The sequence below is a fragment of the Thunnus maccoyii genome, chromosome 12, assembly GCF_910596095.1.
Source record: "Thunnus maccoyii chromosome 12, fThuMac1.1, whole genome shotgun sequence".
Classification (NCBI taxonomy): domain Eukaryota; kingdom Metazoa; phylum Chordata; class Actinopteri; order Scombriformes; family Scombridae; genus Thunnus; species Thunnus maccoyii.
Genome location: NC_056544.1, coordinates 6,800,695 through 6,821,942, shown reverse-complemented (window position 1 = coordinate 6,821,942; position 21,248 = coordinate 6,800,695). Strand labels below are relative to the sequence as shown.

Below are 21,248 nucleotides of genomic sequence, written 5' to 3'. Positions count from 1 at the left end.
AATATTTCATGACCACAGTATTAACTTGAAACCTGATTCCTAACGGGGATCAGTCACATACTGCATAGAGCAGTGCTTTGAACTAAATGCTAATGTAAGTATGCTAACATGCTCTTGGTCACAATGCTCATATGCTCATGTGTAGCTGGTATGGGCTAATGATTATTATCTTAGTTTGGTATGTTAGCATACCAACATTTGCTCATTAATACTCAATACAAAGTAGAGCTGATTTTGATGGGAATGTCATTAGTTCTGTACAATTTATTTGTCATAAATCAAGTATTGGAAATTAAAAAAAAAGTGCTAGACTCTAGAGGAAAAGTCAAAGGATCACCTAAGCTATTACAATCCATCCTGTGATGTTAGCTAACAACATAAACCTTATTGCCATTCAATCAAAACTGTCATTAGGCTATTTGGAGCAAATCATACAAAGCACAAGTTCAGCTATACAGTAATTTGCGTCATTTTTCTTGAGTCATGAAATTTAAATTTGAGTAAACGATGTTAGACTAGTTTTGGTGTAGTGTAGCGAGCTATAGCCATTGTGTGTGGTATAAGATTAGTGTTAGCTCAGCTCAGCTGGTAACGCTACGTTACTGTTACCTCACAGTACCTGTCGGAAGGTGCGTGTGTGTGTATTTATTCTGGGTATAAATGAAAAAAGTCTCAGGGCAGGCTGTCCAAATTAGGATTGGGAACATATACACGAGTACATGTGTACTCGCTGGTGAATTTATAATTGTTCAGAAAAAGGCTGTGCACGATACCCGTTTTTTTAAATAGACAACTTGTGCACAAAAGGAATGGATAAAGAAAAACAATAACCATTGATAAGCATCACAGATATGGTCCTACAATCTAAAGAAATTATATAAAAATGGACGTGTAATCGTTTACAAAAAAGTGTAAATGTTCTCACCCTTAGTCCAAATACACCAAAATGCAAATTTAGCTACATCTAACAAATAGTTATTATTTTGTTGTTTGTTATTTATTATTAGTTTGTTAGCGTAGTTGTTTATTTGTGTTGATTTATTATTAGATCGTTTTCTTGTTTGTAATAAATTAATGTGTAGTACTTTTACTAGGGCACCAAATGTTCAGGCCTGCTCAGAGTTAAATATACTCTTAAGTACTATCTCTTCTACCCCAAAGTCTAACATGAGGTGGGCACACTCAAGCAGACAGGATGTAAAGTGAAATCAGTGCCTTAAGAACAGCCGATAAGCATTTGGTCTTGTCGTCCTGATTTCGAGCTTCTCCTCTCCTCTCCTCTCCTCCCTCCCTCCATCACTCCATCTGCTGGCATCAGATGGTCCCTCTCTCCTGACCTCCTCCGTAACCTCAGCTGTGTCTGTCTGTGTGCTTGTGGGCACACATGAAGACACTCGTGCTCCAGCAGAAAATAAATACTGCTAATTTTGATCATTTGTACTTTTTTTTTCAAGTGGAAAAACGGGTACTTGTAGAGCAAAAGATAGACAAATTGATTTGTTGCTCTAAGATCAGTCATAAACAAACTGATATAATGTAATGAACCTGGTTATTCTACATATACCCAACTTTACAATGCACGAGTCTCCCATATACTAAACTGTGCTGCAGGGATATTAAAAGAAATCAAATTGCAGGCTCCATACAGAATCAAGCTATACAATGTTTTCTGAAGGTTCATAGATTTCCTCACATGAAAGAGCTCTACTCAATTTCTGAGTGGGTGGATATGCTGTATATCTACTCTAAGCATATCAAACAAAAGTTTAGTACTGAATCACATGTTATATCTTAATTATCTAGAAACCAACAACCTTTAGTTGCAGTTCAGAGCTGGTATTCTTCCTCTGGCCATTGAGATTGGCAGATTCAAAAATGTTCAGGAGGAAAACAGATTGTGTGAGATGTGTACAAACATTGTACTGTGCAAACTATGATGGTTTAAGAGGGTAAATTTTCCATGAAATGTCTCTACAAAACCCCGAAATATTCTGGTGTACAGATGACTAAAAATGGTTGTTTAATTTCCAATGTGTTTAAGTTGCTAACTCTGTTCCTAAAACCTGGACAAGAAGGGAAGATGGACTATTTAACTGGTTTTTACTCTGATTTTTCCAGTATTATATGTGTTTGCCAGTGGTTTAAGAATTTTGTTATAGACAATGAAGGTCTGAAGACTTGATTGTTAAAGTTGGTTTTCTATTTTTGGACATTTTTATAGTATTGTTTGAAAATGTATATGCAGCACTCTGCTTCTGACTTATGTAAATTTATGTGGCTGGGTATAGTTGTATGCATGACACAATAATAAAAACTTCATTCATTCATGCTGCCTATGTTATCTGTGTGTAGCAGAGCCTGCTTTGCAAAGGCTCAGTGAATGAATGTCCTCACATTTGCAATACGAAAAGCTTTGCATCTGCCAAAATGTGAACACTGGTCATAAAAACACTTGTCTTTGTTGCAGAAAACTGTTAATTATGCTGTAAAAAATTATTTAAAACCATATAATTCTCAGATAACATTCATTAGGTAACACATGCCTGTGGACAACTTCACCATGAGCACAGAAGGCTTGCTTTGTCAGCTATGCCTCAAAGTTTGAGTATCACAGTTCATCTGCCCGCAGCGGGGTTTGTTAACAGCGTTGTCTGAGAACAAGTTGTTCCAGTAGAGTTTATATAAGAGCAATTAAGTGACCTTTATATTTGTTCTAATTGTATGAAACCGACACAGGACACCAAGTTTTATCTTTTTTTATTCTTTTTTCAATCACTTCAGTGTATAGTTCAGAAACAAGATTTTTACACAAAATATAAGCTACAATTTATAACATAATATACAGTACATTTCATGATCAAGAAAGAGCAGGGACAAGAAACAAATCTACCTGCCACACATCTCAAAATAACAACATAGATAGTCTAGAGTCTGGCCAGTACTTTTAACAATCATGTAAGACACATGCACACATCAAAACACTCATATGTGACCAAAGATGGAAGAGCTAACATAAATATTACACATTTAGTTTATATTATCCAAGTACTTGGTCTCTATACATTTTCTTAAAGTGAATAATAGTCGACCAACATTTGAAATGATTCCCCAGAGAATACCACAGCTTGACTCCACACACTGAATTACACATCTGCTTCAATGTATTACATAAAAAATAAATAATAATAATAACTTCCTTCTGTGATCCGCATCAACTAATCCAAACATGAACAAGCTCTGAAAATTTCCAGGCAACAAATCATTTTTTGCTCTATACATAACTAACAATTTTCAATTCCAAATCTTTCAGTTTCATCACCCTTGACTTGACAAAGTCTGTTGTATGCTCCATTAAGTCCACCTTATTTATAATTCATATTGTTTTCTATTAGTTGTATATGTATTGCCCCACATCTCTATACAGTAACAAAAATATGGTAAAATAAGTGAAAAATTTGAAGAGGTTTCCAAGAGAGTTTGTAGTCTATAATTACACCCAAAAATTGATTTTTGATACCCTTTCAATATTAACTCCATCTAAAGATACTGTAACTTCATCCTCCTTCTTTTGATTCCCAAAAGCCATAAATTTGATTTTACTCACATTTAATGATAATTAATTTAAATCAAACCCCATCTTAAGTTTAACAACTTCCTCTTCATTATTATCCAAAATTCTATCATCTGCAAACAAATGTATATGTTAAATAATATTCCTACTTAGCTTATCTCATTATCACTGTCAATATCTTTATAAATGTATCATATGCAACATTCACCTCTTCGTCATACATACACTGCATTCCAGTCTTCCTCTACAGGTCATTTCTAAATAGTTATTGCCTCATTCGTTCTTAACCTAACATGTTTAAAGACTTCTACAGTTGGAATTAATCTTTTAAAGGTTTGACTTTCACACAGGAGTTAAAGTTCTAAAACTGTCCACAGTCAAATCCCCAACAGTATATAAGGATCTATTTTGTTTCTTGGGATAAAAATGTACCTTATCATTCCTTTGGTCTTCCATGTGGATGTAGAGAGAAATTCACTGTCTGGCGATCTCCTTCTTGTAGAGCGAGGTGTCCACTAATCCACTGACTGGAGTGTTGACTCCTAGTCTGGTTCCTCCAGTGGAATCTCTATGTTGAATACAAACTCCAGTAGGCTGTCTGCTGCTGCTTGAAAGTTGTTGAACATTTTATTATTCCTATCCTTGCTGAATATTTCAATCTTGCGGGAAAAACAATACATTTCTTGATTTTTCTGTCATGAAGCTGTTTTCTCATTTCCTTGTACTTTGCGTGTAGCTTAAACACACAGGTCAGAAAATCTTAATCTGTTCCATCTTCAGCCCAAATGCCCGATGTGACCTTTCTATGTTCAGTTCATCTCTTCTGTCTAATTTCACATATATCAGTCTCTCCAAAAATTCAATCATATTATTTCCCTCGCAGGGTTCAAGCACAGCATAGATCCTCAGATTCTTCTTGCAGGCTCGGCTCTCAAGATCTTCACATTTTGCTTCCAATTGTTTCTGCTGCTGCAGTGTTTGGTGATCTTTATTTTCTGCAATCCGTGATTCTGCTGCATTCATTCGTTTTTTCAGTTCCACAACTCTTAACCCAGGTCATTTATTTCAGTAATTGCCGACCTGCCTTCCATATTCTCACGGGGTCGACTGTTCCCTTCAGGCTGATTGTTTAAACAGAGTTCTGTTTATTTAGCAGAATTTCTTTGCCTCAGCTTTGACATTCTCCCTTTTTAACCAGCACTCATCACTTGTGAATGAGTTTCTCTTAATTAGATTGTGGCACAACAGTGTGTAAATGTTTCAATCTGATAACTTCAATATTTAAGTTTCCTTAGTGGAATGTCACAGTCACCAACAGACTGATGTTTCAGATTAGTACGTTGTAGGGCTGCAACAGACGATTATTTTCATTGTCGATTAATCTGTCGATTATTTTTTCTATTAATCAATTAGTCCTTCGGTCTATACAATGTCAATAAATTTGTGAAAAATGTTGATCACTGTTTCCAAGGTGACATCCTCAAATGTCTTGTTTGTCTTGACTAACACTGCATAAACCCAAAGATATTCAGTTTACTGTCACAGAAGACTAAAGAAACCAGAAAATATTATTTTTATATTATAAGATACAAATCAGAGAATTTTGACTTTTTTTTTCTTTAAAAAATGACTCCAAACAATGAGTCAATTACAAAAATAGAAACTCATTTCATAGTTGGCAACTTAAATCAACTAATCTTTGTAGCTTTAGTATGTTGCACAGACAAAAACGCACACACAAACACACAAAGAGAAGCCATCTCTCACAGATGGGCACTGCTTCTGATACAGAGTGAGACATCATGTTCATCAGCAAAAAATGTCTACAGCAACAACAACAACTAAAAACAACCTCCACATTTTGCCCCCACGGTGCTGTAGTTCAACTTTGAGGCAGCGCCAAGCGTGACTAATGAGAGACAAAAGAATTGGACAGCAAAACAGCAACAACCACATAAAACAAACAGCCGCTATATTTTCCCCAAAGCTCTGTAGTTTGTCTTTGAGTCTGGCTGTGCTTGCATGTCAGGAGGGCAAAACAAAGAGCATTTCTTCAGCATCCTTGACCTTTCTTTGTGCAGGACTGAAGGCTGCAGGTGGGACAAACAGGAAGATCAGCAAACACGAGTGTTGTTGGTGAGGAGATGCTCAGAGTGAAACCACGGTCACAGCAGTGTGCGAGTAGAAAACCCCAGCGGTGAGGCCGCCATCACAGCGGGTCGCACATTACGACTTCTCCGTCTGGAGTTGACTTTGGAAGGAAAAGGACCGCCAGAGACACAGAGACAGTGTGCAGCTGTGTGTGTTCTTGTTGCATCCAGTGCTCAGCTGTACATCTTGACCATCTGACTTCCTTATCAGCAACCAGGTGTGTGCCTTCAGAAGATACACACACACACACGCATAAACACACAGGTTGACAGGTTGGCTTAGGTCTACAACCTGACAGACAGAGCAAGAGACGAGAAACTGGGAATAGCAATGAGCCATGAGTCTTTGGGGTATGCTTTCTAAAACTCCACCTGACATGTTCAAGACAAGCACACAGTGTGAATTATATGGAGTTTATATTTAGCGGCAAAGTCACTGAATTCAAAAGAAACCGTGGACATTGAAAGAGCATGCTCTTTCACAGTGTTGGAGCTATGCACTTAATTCAACTGGTCCAGGATGTGGAAATCCTTTAAAAACCCTGAATGTATCTTGTATAAGAAAATACATGTATGCATGGCTGAACAGAAGTAATCATTATTAAGATTGAATTATAGCTTCTGATAGTTTGATTTGATTTAATTAGACAGGAGAGGAAATCGGTCACCATTAAAATGCTCTGATAAGGAAGTTTATACTCTGAAATGATGACTGCCTGTGTAATTGCACATAAAGGCAGTCACCATGAAATACTGCTGTGCAAAACTGAAGATGGATTCAAAGTGAACACTGAAACCGTGCAATACAATATACAATAAATCACTATACAAAGGATTTTGTTGATATGATGTCAATAAAATTATTATGATGACATTATAAAAGGAGTTTACTTTGCATTTATTTTCCCATTCTAAATGTTGTTAGAGAAAAACAACCGTTGGGGATGCAAAAATCCAGTCCACCAGATCTGTATTTAGTAGATCAGTGGATCAGCATCATTTAAGTTTACCATCTTAGTTTAGCATATTAGCAGATTAGCAATTAGCAGATGAGTACTAAAGATTAAGTACTTTTTTCTGATTATGTAAATTTAAATAAAAATCTTAAAACTCTTTTCAATTATTTCTATCTATATTTTAATGCTTATTTGTACAATTTAAAAAAATATATTTTAATGTGTCTTTAAATCTTTCCTTTTTACATTTCTTTATAATCTCCTCTTCTTATATTATCTAATATTACACAGTCTTGGAGCTACCAGAACGTCATTTCACTGCAAAACAATACATCACTATATAACTCTATATGTTTAAAATAAAACCTTTGAACCTTTGACTCCAATGAAGGTCAACATAGTACTGGCTGTCTGCAGGCTCAGATGTAGTAGAAATCAGAGCCTTATAAACACGATTTATTAGCTTAACTTTCAGTTCAAAAGTTGAACTGTGTTTTTCATGACATCTCTCTCTCCCTTGACTGACCCCATGTCCGATGTCTGCCTCTCTCCGCCCAGGTGTTGTAGCCTGTGGTGTTGGCTCCCGGGAGCCCCCTGGTCAGTCAGACAGACACTCCTCTCTCCATATCCCTCCATCCCTCCATCTCTCTGTCACATGCTTCTCTATGACCATCTGTGCTTTACATAAGACCACACATGGCCTCCCCTGTCTTTCCTTCCTTTTAGTTTTGCAACTTTCCCTTCTTCCCAAGGTCTCTTTTGAGTCACAGTGTTGACTTCACTGAAACTCATGTCTGTCTGTTTCTATCTTTGCTGCTGCTGCTTCAGGAATATAAAAATTAACACAAGGAGAAGCCTATTAGACTGATTTAGAGCAAGACACATTGACTTTGGTGGCAGATTTGTGAGTTCACAGGACTTTGTGATCTGCGGTAACATTTCACAGCAATTTGTGGCTACTTATGTTGATATAGTTAGATTTGTGATTCCTACAGGGCTCTTGCACGCTCATGCATGGGTTGCAAGCCTGGGTTTTGATTTGATTAGTAAAACACGTCAATATGAGCAGGAGAAAATGATCCCATTTGCAAATTGCTGTTTCCCTACTTGGAAAAAGAACTGAGCCGGTAAACCCTTTGTGGACTGAGTTAAGAACGTTAAAGCCGTAAAAATAGCAACTGAAAAATTGCCACCCAAAAGGCAACAAGCATGAGATCGACACAGCTGAGGTGTTGTTAGTCACCTTTTAGAAACAACAACACTTAAACTGGCATATTTCAAATGTTAACTGCTCCTTGCAACTGCTACTGCTTTCATGTTGACTGAATATGACGTTAGTGTCACTTAAAATATGCTTTGCGGTATATGTATAAATATTCAATGTAGGAGGTTTCCAAAGATATAAACTATTTTACAGAAACATTCATAGACACACACAAAAAGATGCACCTAACCTGTTTTTCATCTGGCTCTATAAACAATGGTTTCTTCAATATAATTCTGGTCTGTGATGCAATGGATTGATTAGGTACAGAATACATCTGTGACACTGTCATTCAATGTCTAATAAAAAGGTTTATGAGGAACGTTGACATTTAAAGGAGCAATTTGTGCCTGTAGCTGTTTGACAGGCATTCAACATTTTGCCATTTGACTGTTTTGCATTGCATGCCATTTGACTGAAATGACAGTATGACAGGTCATGTGATTAGCTGACTGAAATATTGTCTTCATCAAATTTTGGTGCTGATTTTTATTCTGATCAACATGGGGTGTCACTGTTTTCTTTTGGGTCTGCTCTCACATTCACCACAAACACTACAAAATATTCTTGCTGGCAGCAGTACGCTGGTCTAGTGATTCACTATTCAGTAATCATATTCTCACAGGTTAGTCCCGTCTCCTATGGTTCCATAGCCTGTCAAACAGCTGTTGACAACATACAGAGTCCCTGACTCTCCTTTCTGCTAAGCTGACTGTGCAAAGGCTAATGCCAGCTCAGTGCCTCAAATGTGAATGCAAAGAGAAATGCTGATCTGCGTTGCGAAAGCTCAGACTGGAAGTGACATAAGGTGGGATCAGTGCGATTTATCCAAAAACGTGTCACCCTACAAAGGCCTACAGGTGTAATGTGAAGGGAATAAACGATTCACCATTTGTAGGCGGGAACATTGAATGCAGAACCTTCAAAAACTAGTTTTGAGTTTCCCTTGAACTGTGCGTCTCTAACTGCTCACCGACAACAAGCACAAAAATGTTGTTGTACCTGTCATAAATGTGTGAATATGTGTAAATGAGAAATAGGGCATTGCTGAAGATAAATAAGTATGTTTTTATCTCTGAAAAGATGAAGGTAAAAATCTACTTTAAAGGTAGAGTCAGTGATTCTGGAGAAAGATTGTTCAACACACATTTTGTCAAATTCAGTGAATATCTCTTCATGGTCCGCCAGCTGTCAGTTATGTGTGCACGCTAAAAAAAAAAAAAAAAAAAATCTGGTGTTCATACACAGCCCTGGCTCTGTAAATGGGAAACAAAGTGGCTCAGACTGAGCCACACAACACTATTCCAACCAATCAGCAGGCTGGGTTAGTGCTCATGCTCAGTAGGGGTGCCATGGTGAAGAAAATTTCCCACCGGTTAATAAAATCGTGACAACACTGGAGTTACTGGTTACGCCGGACATTTCATGAGACATGATATTTGTTGATGATGCTCAATAGCTGTAGAGCGCTTACTTTGATCTTTAACATTAGATCTTTAAATCTTAGAGTTTGTGACCGCGGGCTTCAGGCTGCTGCTGCTCAGGATCAACAGCAGGTTCTCTTCTGTGTACAGCCAGCTTGCGGTGCACACAGACGTTCAGGGGACGCCAGAGAACAACCACCGCTTAGAACCAGAACTGGAGCAACCCGCCTGCCATCCGGAGAAAGACACCAAGGGACACATGAGAGCAGCTGCTCACCAACAGCTACATATGTGTTTATAGCAGAGAGCAGAAGGGAGGACAGACGTCTCACTCTGCGTGTGGACGGAGTAAACACTTTAGTTTATAAATGTAGTGTCCGACCTAGTATTCATAATACACTTAGAAATTTACAAAAATTTACAAATTTTGATTTTTTTTTTTTTTGATGGACGTGGGCACTGATATGTGAAAATGAACTAAATAGGTTTTAATTTTATTAAAAAAAGCAAAACAATGGAGGCGTTGGGCAAGTAATGTAATCGGTATATGCCCGAACACCGTAATACACCATGAAACACTATGAAACACCATGAAACACCATGAAACACCAGTAACACCGACTACCGCAGCAAGCCTAGTGCACAGGACAGGGGGAAGTCATCGGAGCAGGATATGACAGTCACCCATCTCCATCACTCGTTGAATGTTGGGAGAGAGAAGCTGTGGCCGGTTGACATAGGAAGCGTTTTCTCACGGAACAGATACGTTTCCATTTTATTAAATGTATCAATCTACACTGAATGCGAGACAGTCTCACAGAGACCCCCCGTGTTTTTTTTAGCCTAATCTGTTTAAATCACGCAAATATCCTGTTGTATATGTGTTTTGAACTTATTAACCGTATCAATGAATCAATAAATACAAACACTGTTGATTTCTTCCCGTGGACCCGACATGCAAGCTATTTTGGTTCAGTTGATTTCTGCTGTCAGTCAGCCTGGTGAAGGCAGTTTGTCCGACCGCTGTCCTCTCAGCTCCCCAGGAGCTGCAGCTGACGGACGGCTGCCTCTGTGGACAGAGACGCTGAACGCAGGTTGATTGAGATGTGGGGAGGCCGCAGAGAGGCTGAGAGTGTGGATGACATGTTGTGCTCAAATGAGACAAATTTTTTTCATGATAATGTGTCAGAGGAACACCAGTAACTCTACAGCTGACTAATCGATCTGGATTCCGCCATATTTCTCTTTTGGTCATTGCCTTGGCAATACACGTCCCTTCATGCTCTGAAGGAGTATGTATTTGTTTAAGTGTTAAGTTCAAATATCAACAGTCTTTCTCCAGAATGGCTGACTCTGCCTTTAAGTCACTACTATGGTGATGTGTCATCGCTGGCTACGCATCAAACATCTTGACTGTACACAACAGACAGTAACAGCACAGTGAAAATGTATCAAGATCAGTATCAGAGTCATGTGTCATAATCTCATTTTGTAAAAATATCATAAATATATTACCAGACACATGAAATATATACGTTATCGGTTTTGCTCTCACAGCAACAGTAATTTAAGTTTAACCCAGCTACGCTTTGCCTCTCCTGTGTTTCCTCTTAAAGATGTTGCCCTCTCATAGTCCGCTTCAGACACACACATACACACAAACACACCACTGTAGGACATACAAAGGATTTCATGAATGCATGTACACACATAGACACACACATTTTGACAGACAGCAGCACAAACCTTTCAAAACGACATCTCCTGACAGCTGACAGCCATGTCGGTAAGAGACACTGTCCACTGGAGTGTTGCAAGAACTACACACCTACTTTCAGTTTACGGCAACACACACAGGCTACTCTGGGATAGTCTTTTCTCCTTTCTTTTTGTTTACTTTTGGACTTAGAAAAGTGGTTTGGACAGTATAAAAAAGGCGAGTGAAGATATTTGCCTTGCAGATTCAATTCACTTTGTATTAGTACTTCTCCTATTTTCAAAGTTCTCTATGTTCACTGCATATACCTCACACTCCATTGGGTCATCTCCTGAGCTATGAAAAAGGTACATCACAAGTCATCATACAATTACAAGAAAGCATTTAGTAGAGTGCAGACTTCTGCAAAGGCCTGATAATCTCTCCTACAAAATGTGATTTATTAATATCATGCAACTGCTGACTGTGCGTGCCGTTTCCAGTCTGAAAGAATTTTATTTAGCAACACCTCCTATAGAGCAATGGCATTTTACTGACAGCTCAGTGCTTTCTCCCTCTCTCACAGGGGAAGCTGTCTCTCTGTCTGCATCAATGAACTTTTGAGTTGCTTTTTTAGGCAGGAAATGATAGCATTACATGTGCATTTTATATCTGATTGTTGTGTGATGTGTGTCTGAAAGAGTAAGAAATAAATGTTATGGGACAGAAAAATGATTCTGCTTTTTGTTTGAAAGGTTTAGCAAGAAAAAACTGTAAAAATGTAATAAATAGGATTTTGTACTGAGGTGTAAGTGGAATAGTTACTGTAGATATTTCCACACATGATTTTCACAGTTCTGTAATTACATGGTTATCATTTAACACCTCTAACACAGTTGGTCTCTGGGAATACCATGTTGAACACACAACACTGTGTGCAATGATCATTGTAAGACAGAAGCAACCACTGGCTATGTTCTGAGACAAAAACATGCTTTTATGCAAAATCCCAATATGCTTAAAATTAGTTTGTAAATGCAAAAGTGATAATAGCTGTTTCGAGCAGCTACACTCAAAGGCGTCTACTGTCATAAATGAATTAGAAAAATTCTTTATGTGATTTTCAGGTTGTTTAGCGACTACTAAAGAACACAGTTGTTAATTACCACTATCATGTAGCCAAGACTGTAGCTTGCCAAAAACTTTGCTGGGAGTTTTATCTGCTGCTAAATTTACTTTTTTAATTTCTTGCACACACGCGATCCGTGCGAGCGTGTGTGCAAAAAAAACCCAAAAACAAACAGGCAAATGCTTTTAGTGGATGTGGGTATGTGTGTGTGTATGTGTGTGGAAAGAGTGGACGGTTGAGAGAGATCACACCTGAACCAAAACATGCATCACTTTTGAACAAGCATGTGTGCCCTAAAACAAACCGTATTATGTAACGTGCTACCTTGTGACATTCATTTATTATGATTAAAACAAGCATCAGTGAACTGCGGTCATGAGGCAGAACTCGGGTGATTTCAAAACCTGGGTCAAAAATGTGACATATGTCCTTGCTTCTGGCATTATAAACTGACAAACTGTTATGTGACGCTGAACCGGGGTGGAGCTCGACAGCACGGGAATAAGAAAGATGAAAAACGGTGATGCAGGAAGGAAGTGCTGGGAATGTGTCAGGGCGGACTGGAGACATCTGTCCAAACACTGCAAGGGGATGGGTCAAATCAGTGTGTATATATGGTTCTATGGCCTTGTCCAGACTCCCATATTCAAATATATATCCAGTTGAGTCTAGATCCTGTTGAAATAGATTGCAGTTCACACCTGGCATCAGTGATTTTGTCTTTAATAATTCTGCATGTGCTGCTAAACATATGATGTGGTCACAACATTTGGTACCTCAGCTGAGAGACTTATCTGTATCCAATGGTGTTTGTTATACTATCTGCTCACTACAAAGTTGACCTTTAATAGAGTCAGGGACTTTTTTGCGTTGTGCTTTGAATATCTGAAATGTGTTCCTGAGCAGCTCCACATACAGCTCCAGCAATGGATCTCAATTCACCCATATTGCATTTTTGGTACTTTGTAGAGCTCTGCCATGATGACAGTACCACAGTTTGTTTGATGCCTGTACTTCTCTTGCATCAGACAGTCATGGGAGTCTCTTGTCAATAAACAACAAAGATAAAATGAGTGAAGCACTGTCTAAAATATGTCAGAATCAGGTGCCAGTCAGTGCATCAAGGAAAACTAAAAGAGTGGGAATCTTTGGGAATCTCTTGATGTGATTCCGATTCTTGGTGTCATGATTCAATTCAGTATCAATTTTCGATAGAAAATAAAAAGGGGAACTGTTTTAGGCTTTTACTCCAATGTTCCAAACCATTCGCTTGTGTCCTTGGTTCACTGAAATACAATATAAAACATATCTGCCAGGTAAGCTAGATGATCTAGATGAGGCTCAATGAGAAAAAAGTGTGAGATTATGCAACTTTTTGTTTGTTGCTCACTGCATGAGAATAACGAAATTGTGTAATTTTGTAATTTTAATTGTGTAATTTACTGACTTACATCACTGGTTAAATTTATAAACAGAAGTTGCTGCATGTGTGGGCTTTTGAGATGAAACCAAGTTATTTTCTTTGCCTGACCAGAGTTGGTTTAAGTTTAAATTTTGGTCAGTTGACTTGTTTGTTAGTGCTGGAGTTCAGTGCTCCACGCCACTAATGTTAGTCTCTAGTTAATGGCATATGACATATTAACAAAATACTTCACCTTTATCTTGCAACACTAATTATTAAGGCATTACATCATTACAAATAGCATTACATGTGCTATTTGTGGCCCTGCACTGCCCCGCAGTTGAATTCTGCCTTTTTCATTCTGTCAACATAACAAAAATAGATTTTTGTAAATTGATTCAGAATTGTAGAAGATTTAAATTTTCAACAGTCAAGGGGTTTTAGAGAATAACTGTTTACTATAGGACATCCATTGTATATATGACTTGAAATCTCTACATACCAGATGTGAACAAACAATAGTGTCCAACATTGCAAACTGGGACTGGACACACGTCTTGTTCAACTTTCTCCTTCACATAACTACTGCCTGTTTACCACCTCATCAAGGCATAGCCATCAAGCGATTCATGTCAGTGTCTGTCTTCCATTCAAATTCATTCAATCTCCTATCATATAGAAATTACAAATACACATGTAAAATACATGAAACTCAGTTAAAATCCTAACATACTGCAATGTGGAGTTAACCAGTTGGCTTAAAATAACACATCGTCTAGGGATCTTTCCTCTGAGACAAAAAAATAATCAGGCCTCAGTTATTCAAAGTGGCACACGTAATCTCCCTCGCTCCACCTATGCAGAGTTTAGTAAACATGTCTGTCTGCAGTGACTGAATCCACTCGGCTATTATGGGACAAAAAGCCCACCGGATCCCCCCAAAAACAGGCCGCTCAAAGCTCTCTTTATGAGTGGGCTGTGAGGTGAGAGTAATTGGCCTAAAGACAGTGTAGACCGTGGCTTCTCAACCTGCTACCATTGGGGCCACATACCAAAGGATCCCATTGGGCAGGGGCTGAATAAGTCCCCCTCCACGGCTGATTAATTGAAACCAATGGATGGGGTGTCAGGAGGAGGAGAGAGGAGGAGGAGGGGGAGAGAAAGTAAAGGGTGGGATAGATGGCCGCCCTGAAGCTAGGGGTCACTTACGGGTTACATCACTCCGTACACTGAGAAAGCGGCTCAGCAAATCAGGCGTGTCCGGTTCACGCTCAACACTAAAATGCATCTGAGAGTACTGATATACTAACTTTTAACTATGCGTTCATGTGTGCATGATGACTTCCCTGTGTTTCATCGAGCATTGGTTGCGCACACCCTAATAAATTACACATCCACAAGGTACAAGCACATGAATGGTCAGGATGTATATCAGTATGTGAAGTACGGTCAGCAGCTAAATCTCAAGAAAAGACATCAACAATAGCAGAATGTCTTGAAGAGAAACCAACAGAGCTTGTGTGCAATTACCCGTATCTACATGATGCCTCTAAGCTGTTCCACAGTAACAAATTAAGTAACCTCATTAAGTCTCACCATGTTTAGTTATGTTAAATGTATGTTACATAATTTGATTATTTAAGTATGTTAAATTGTACAAAAATATAAGCGCTCAAGAAAGAATTCTTAATTCTGCCCCAGTGCTGCAGCTGCTTAACTACATCTTGGTGAAAAGCAAGTAAATAGAGAGATGTACAAGTGGACAGATCTAAATGCAGGTGTAATTATTCTCCGAAACACAGTTGAGTACAATTAGCTTATGTCATATAACTACGACAATGTACTAAATGGCTGCCAAAGTTCTTTTCTGCAACTGAGGCCCTGCAACCCTTTTGTGCCGATAAGATTGCCATCCTTCGAGTGACTAAGAAACAGTAGTTAATGTGGATTGGTTATGTCATGGCTGATACTGGATCCACTTAATTAGGTCAGTGTTGGTGCTAAAGGCGCTAACATTGACCTAGTGGATAGGATCGCTGCATCATTATTGTACTCACTTTGTATTAAAATGCATCCTTGGTGATGCCATAAGCTGCTGTCTCCTACTTTTTTTGATCTGATGTGAGTTTTGCTTGATAATTTCATTCAGCACACAAATAACCAAAATTCTCTTGTCTAGCTGTATGGCTGAGCACCAATGCAGTGTCTTTCTATCTGACAGCATTTGTTCCTATCCACTCAACTGTTTGAGGTGGAAGTGAAATCTGATCACAAATGGTCAGTCAGGTGGCATTTGAAGTGAATTCTGATACCAGACCTAAGTGCAAATGATTTCAATTGGATATAAGCAACAATATCTTCTGCAGCTGTAAAATAGTGGGTCTGTCTCAATACCCACACTTGTCTTGAGAACTTAAGTGTGCGCTCACGCACCTCCAGGTAGTAGGCAAGTGTGTGTCCCTCGTCTGAAATATACCAACACACACTACTCTTAACCCACACTCTATGCACACTTCTTCCTAAAACCACTTTGAAGCGATGTTCTGATCCAACTGCATCCCATAATTCACCGCTTTATATTGCGCAACACCAGTCCAGTTGTTGGCGATAGTGCTCCTATAGGCTGGTTTTAGAACTGACAATAATCAATAGACAAGAAGTTGAAATATAATGACACGTAAGATTCAGCATATTATTATTATTGATATCCAAACACTAAGTTATGGCATAACCTCCACAGATGGTTGAATCTGTTCTTCTTGCTGGGACAAATAAGAGTAATATCGCATATCTGACACTGTCAATGTCTCTTAAATGTACAGTAAACCTACATGCTCTAGAGGCAGCCTAACTTTATTTCTCCTCTCAGCTTCCGAATGAGCTTTTCTTCTTTTTTTTTTTACTGTCATCTGACTGTGACTGTAATACTGTTTGATTGATCCTACTCCTACTTCAACAAATCATCTGACCTTGATTGTACCATGTACAGTATTTGTATTTGAGTGAGTGAGGGAATGAACTTATTAATCAAGAGTGCCCCAGAGAGCTCTGATAAGCCTCCACACTCTTATGGTCTCAACAGGTCCTCAGGCGCCGTGACAGTAATATAATACGTCACACAAGCAGCCACTTGACTACTTGCAAATATCGCAAGTGTGGGTATCGGGATGGACCCATTGTGTTGTTTTCAAGCCAGTTAGTCAGGTAGGCAGCTGGGAGTTCAGTTTGTAATTAAGAAGCACAAATCCAAGACAAAGTTTAGTCAAACAAAATGAAAGCCTTGATAAATATATAAAGTTTTGCAAATGTTTTTAATATAATTTTTTCAGTTATAGCTTACCTAAAGCTTTTATAAGAAGAGAGATACAGATATACCTACTTGGCACAATGCATATAATCTCAAATTTCTATATCTCAGATTGGATTAACAATTAATCTGTTCAGATCATCAAATACTACCATCACCACACCACACACCAACTCCTTACCTTGACATTGTTTTCCATACTGAAGACCTTGATGCTACAGCAGCATCAACCCCTCTAATAGTCCCAATAGTCTGATGACTGACTAGCCTCTCTTTCTCCATAACACTTATATGTAGTACTAAGTTTACCACGCTGGAATCCTCAAATTCCTTCCCCAGGGGGAGGAGGGGCAGGGCTAGTTGTGTGGACATCTTTGTAAGAGAAAAAGGGGGGGGGGCTAAGAAGGGTCAGGAAGGGTGGGTGATCAGGGCAAAGGGCAAGAGGTGGGCACTTGACGTAAGAAATAGACAAGGATTGAAACTTTCCTGAACTGACAAAGACCTGGGTGTGTGTTTCTACATGTGCAAATGCACGTGTGTGCATCATTTAAATGTAGATGCTACAATCTGAGAGTTATTTTTGGGCAAGATCGTCTCAGATAATCACCCATTCTGCAATTGTCATAGGATTTTCTGTCTTCTCTGTGTATGTCAGCTACATGCAAGATTCATGTAAATACCATGAATCCGTTATTTTATTTTTGGTATCCATTGCAATGCTACAAGAGGACCAATCTGTCTTCACAGTCTCTTTTACTATCCATTGTATGTGAGCGTAGGATGACAGCACCCTGTCAAAACATTGTGAAGATAATCTCTCAATCCAATTCAGAAATAGGCTGTTCTCTAATAAAACAATGGGATTACATGAGCATGAGTGAACGAGAGAGATGGGAAGAGGCAGACTGAAATAGAGACAGATACTGAGAGATCTTTGAGAGAAAGACAGAGTGACAGAAAGGAGGAAAGAAAAGAGATAGAGACAGAGGGGCTTGGGGCAGTAATGGCTGATGTGTGCAGACAGCCAGGCAGGTCTACACGGACTCGCTGGAGCCGCATGCGCCCACCCTCCACTCTTCCACCCCTCCACCCCTCCCTCGCTTGTTCACTCATTTGCTTAACAAGTTCATTTGTGCGTAGGCCTTCATTCGGGTATGGCTGTCAAGTGATGCGCAAGACTGGCCTGCGGAACTGTTGGCCCTCGCAAGCTGTTCACCTGCATCCCTCTCACCCCCCACACACCCTCACACTCACCCACACACACACACACAAGTGCCTGTATATTTCAGAAATGCACAAGAGCACTGGCAACCAATAGGGCCAGTGGTATGAACAAATGGTGTGTGAATACAGGGTTTATTTCCACAATCAGCAGTTGGGCTGAGATTTAAATTGTTATACGCTGGCTTGTTTTGTTGAATGTAACTCTGAAACGATTATTCCATTAGTTAGTAAATAGAAAATTTGAAGCAAATATTTTAATAGTCCATTAATTGTGTAAGTTATTTATCAAGCAAAAACGCTAAAAATGCTCTGGTTCCAGATACTCAGATGTGAGGATTTGCTAAATTTCATTGTCTAATGTGAAATTTGACATAATGACATTTATAGCTGAAACAACTATTTGATTAGTTGAGAAAATAACCAGAATATTAATCAATAACTAAATTAATTATTAGTTGCAACCCTTGATTGTCAGATATGTCATTCTATTTAGAGTTTGGTTGTGGGACCATTTTTCTCTCTAGGGCCAAGTCTAATATTAAATAACAGTAGAGTATCAGAGTAATGTAACTTAAAAAAATGTACCAGAATACATTGCTAGCAAGGTTACTCTTATTTCAGCCAATTAAGTTAATGTAAATAATTTCTGTAAATTGTGACAGTGATAGATGACTACTGGCATTTACCAAAAACCTCTTCGTCAAATACAAGCTCATCAAACTACATCATAAGTCTTTATCCATCTCTCTTGTTTGTCCCTGTTTTCATCATTGTTTTAGCCAATTCTCACTTGAGGCAGCATTAACAAGCATCATCTCTGTGGAGTTGCCCTCAATCCTCATACTGCAAGTGTGCTGCTTCAACAAGAGTGTGCAAATACACACACACACACACACACACACACACACACACCACACACTTGCAGCCTCGACAACCATTATCAGCCGTTTCCCCCCTCGTTTTTCCCTGCTAACACGGTGAGCATGCTGCCTCAACAAGCTTCATCATCAGCTCTTTTCTCCCCTGGTTTTTGCTTCCTACAAATCCATGACAAAGCTGATGAATAAGCCTCATCAGCCTTTTCTCTTCGTCTCAAGAGTTTTGCTTAAACTTCCCACTTCTTTTAAAAAGTCACACCGCTGCAATGGAAATGTGAAGCACACAAGTTAGAGCAGTATATCACATTTAACAACTGAGGGATGTGGACAGTTGTCATTATTTAGGTTCTGCTCCCTACTGTTAGTTTTCAAAGTTACTATTGGAGCGTTGCAGGAGCAGGACCACCCCTCAAAAGCGCCACTTCCAGCATAAAGACCCTAAAAACACCCACCTAACCCTCTCCTCCTCTTTCACTCTCATATTGTGTGCCAGAACTGAGATCACACAACATCACCTCAAGCACACTCAGAAAAGTGAGCTACTACTTGATCCTACAAACAACATCATCCATCCACTCACCTCATCTTGAGTATAGACTTTGTCTCACTATCCCCATAAGACAATGATCTATTTGGACAAAATCAGGACAACCACACCCAAAGTTTCCATCAGCCTACGCCAGCACACCCAGCAACAGAAGCGGAAAACTTCTCCACCACCACCGTGCCTGAGACTCCACTTTCCATAATCCAAAAGCTGTCCAGGAAGCAAGTAAACCCAGCAATCCTCAACACAGTCCTTCCACGGTCCATGTCCTGCCTGGTTCATCTCTCCTCAACATACAAGACGACTATAATTCACCTGACAAATCTTCCATGTCTCCCAGCTGACCTTCCTCATCAGAAGAGAGGACGAGGTTATTTAAGGACAGTCCATCACCGTTGCCGCAGTTCTTCAACTACATCACCTCCAAGGTCAACTCCAGCCTCTCACCATCATCCCTACTACTCCAGCCTCACAACACAAAGATAGTCGCAGCATCATCATGCTCCAGCGAGGTTCCCCAATGACCAGCCTTTATCAAAAATTTCTGACTGGACTGTAGCCACTTTTCAAAAAGCGCTAAAAGATAAAGGAATTCCATTTCACAGAACAGACAACAAAACAAAGCTTTCCAACGCTCTCACGTCAGCCTGTCATGCCCACTGCTCCATCAACACCAGCTCTCTTCCGGATGATGTCATCACCCCAACAACACGCCGTGATGTCAGCGCCCCTGTTAAAGACAGTTCAACTATATCCTCCAGCTCAAAGACAGAAGAAAGAGAAACAAAAAAAGCAAAGGTCATCAGCCAGAACACAAAACATCAGAGCTTCAGCAAACACCTCTCGTCAATATTTAACACAATTACCTACTACAGACGGAGCACCTGACACTGGAATTCCAAGGCCCTCCACTTCCCATCAGGTTTTTCAAAACCAGCACCAGCAGCCTACATCATCAAGGGTAAATGACAACAGGATGTCAGTGTCCTCCACCATCCAGTTCCAGATCTAGCCACGCCAAACTCAGTCTTTGGCTCAACCTTTTCGTCAACTGGAGCAGGATCACCTTCTTCTACGATGAACAAATGACTCACCCACATGACATCCATCTATACACTGATGCCACTCCTTCTCCTGGTTTTGGGGGTTTCTACAGAGGAAGATGGTTCATAGCAGAATGGCCCCCAGACCTCACAAGTGAATGCCAAGTCACTTCCTCTGCTCTCTTCGAAATCAACCCCATAATAGCTGCAGCCACTCTGTGGGGCCATGAATGTTCCTGCAAGTCCATCCTTACACACTCAAACAACCTTGCAGTCATAGACATAATCAACAAATGAGGCTCCAACATCCCATCCATCATGCCGTTCATGCACCACCTAATCTGGCATCCCTATACACACCAATCACACGCAACTCATGTTCCCGGTCACTCCAATGCTATCACTGACTCTCTTTCCCATTTCTCAGTCCAGAAACTCAGAAGCTTGGCCCCTCTTGTAGATACCCACCCAACAACGGTTCCTCCATGTTCAGCACTGACATTCACTACCACTGATCATCGACTCCCAGAACTCCATCATCAAAGCCTATCAAACTCAACCCTCTCATCTTACTGGTCAGCTTGGAAGAGTTTCCACTACTTATGACCAGTACAATATAACCTTCCTGTCGTTTGATCTCATCACCATGACATGTTT

At 39.6% G+C, this 21,248-nt stretch overlaps 1 protein-coding gene across 5 annotated transcripts in view; it reads right to left on the bottom strand.

The window, feature by feature from the left end:
* The window catches only part of slc6a9 (solute carrier family 6 member 9), a 112,381-nt gene that overhangs the window by 25,467 nt on the left and 65,666 nt on the right, over window positions 1-21,248 (bottom strand). The gene's annotated exons all lie outside the window — the stretch shown is intronic.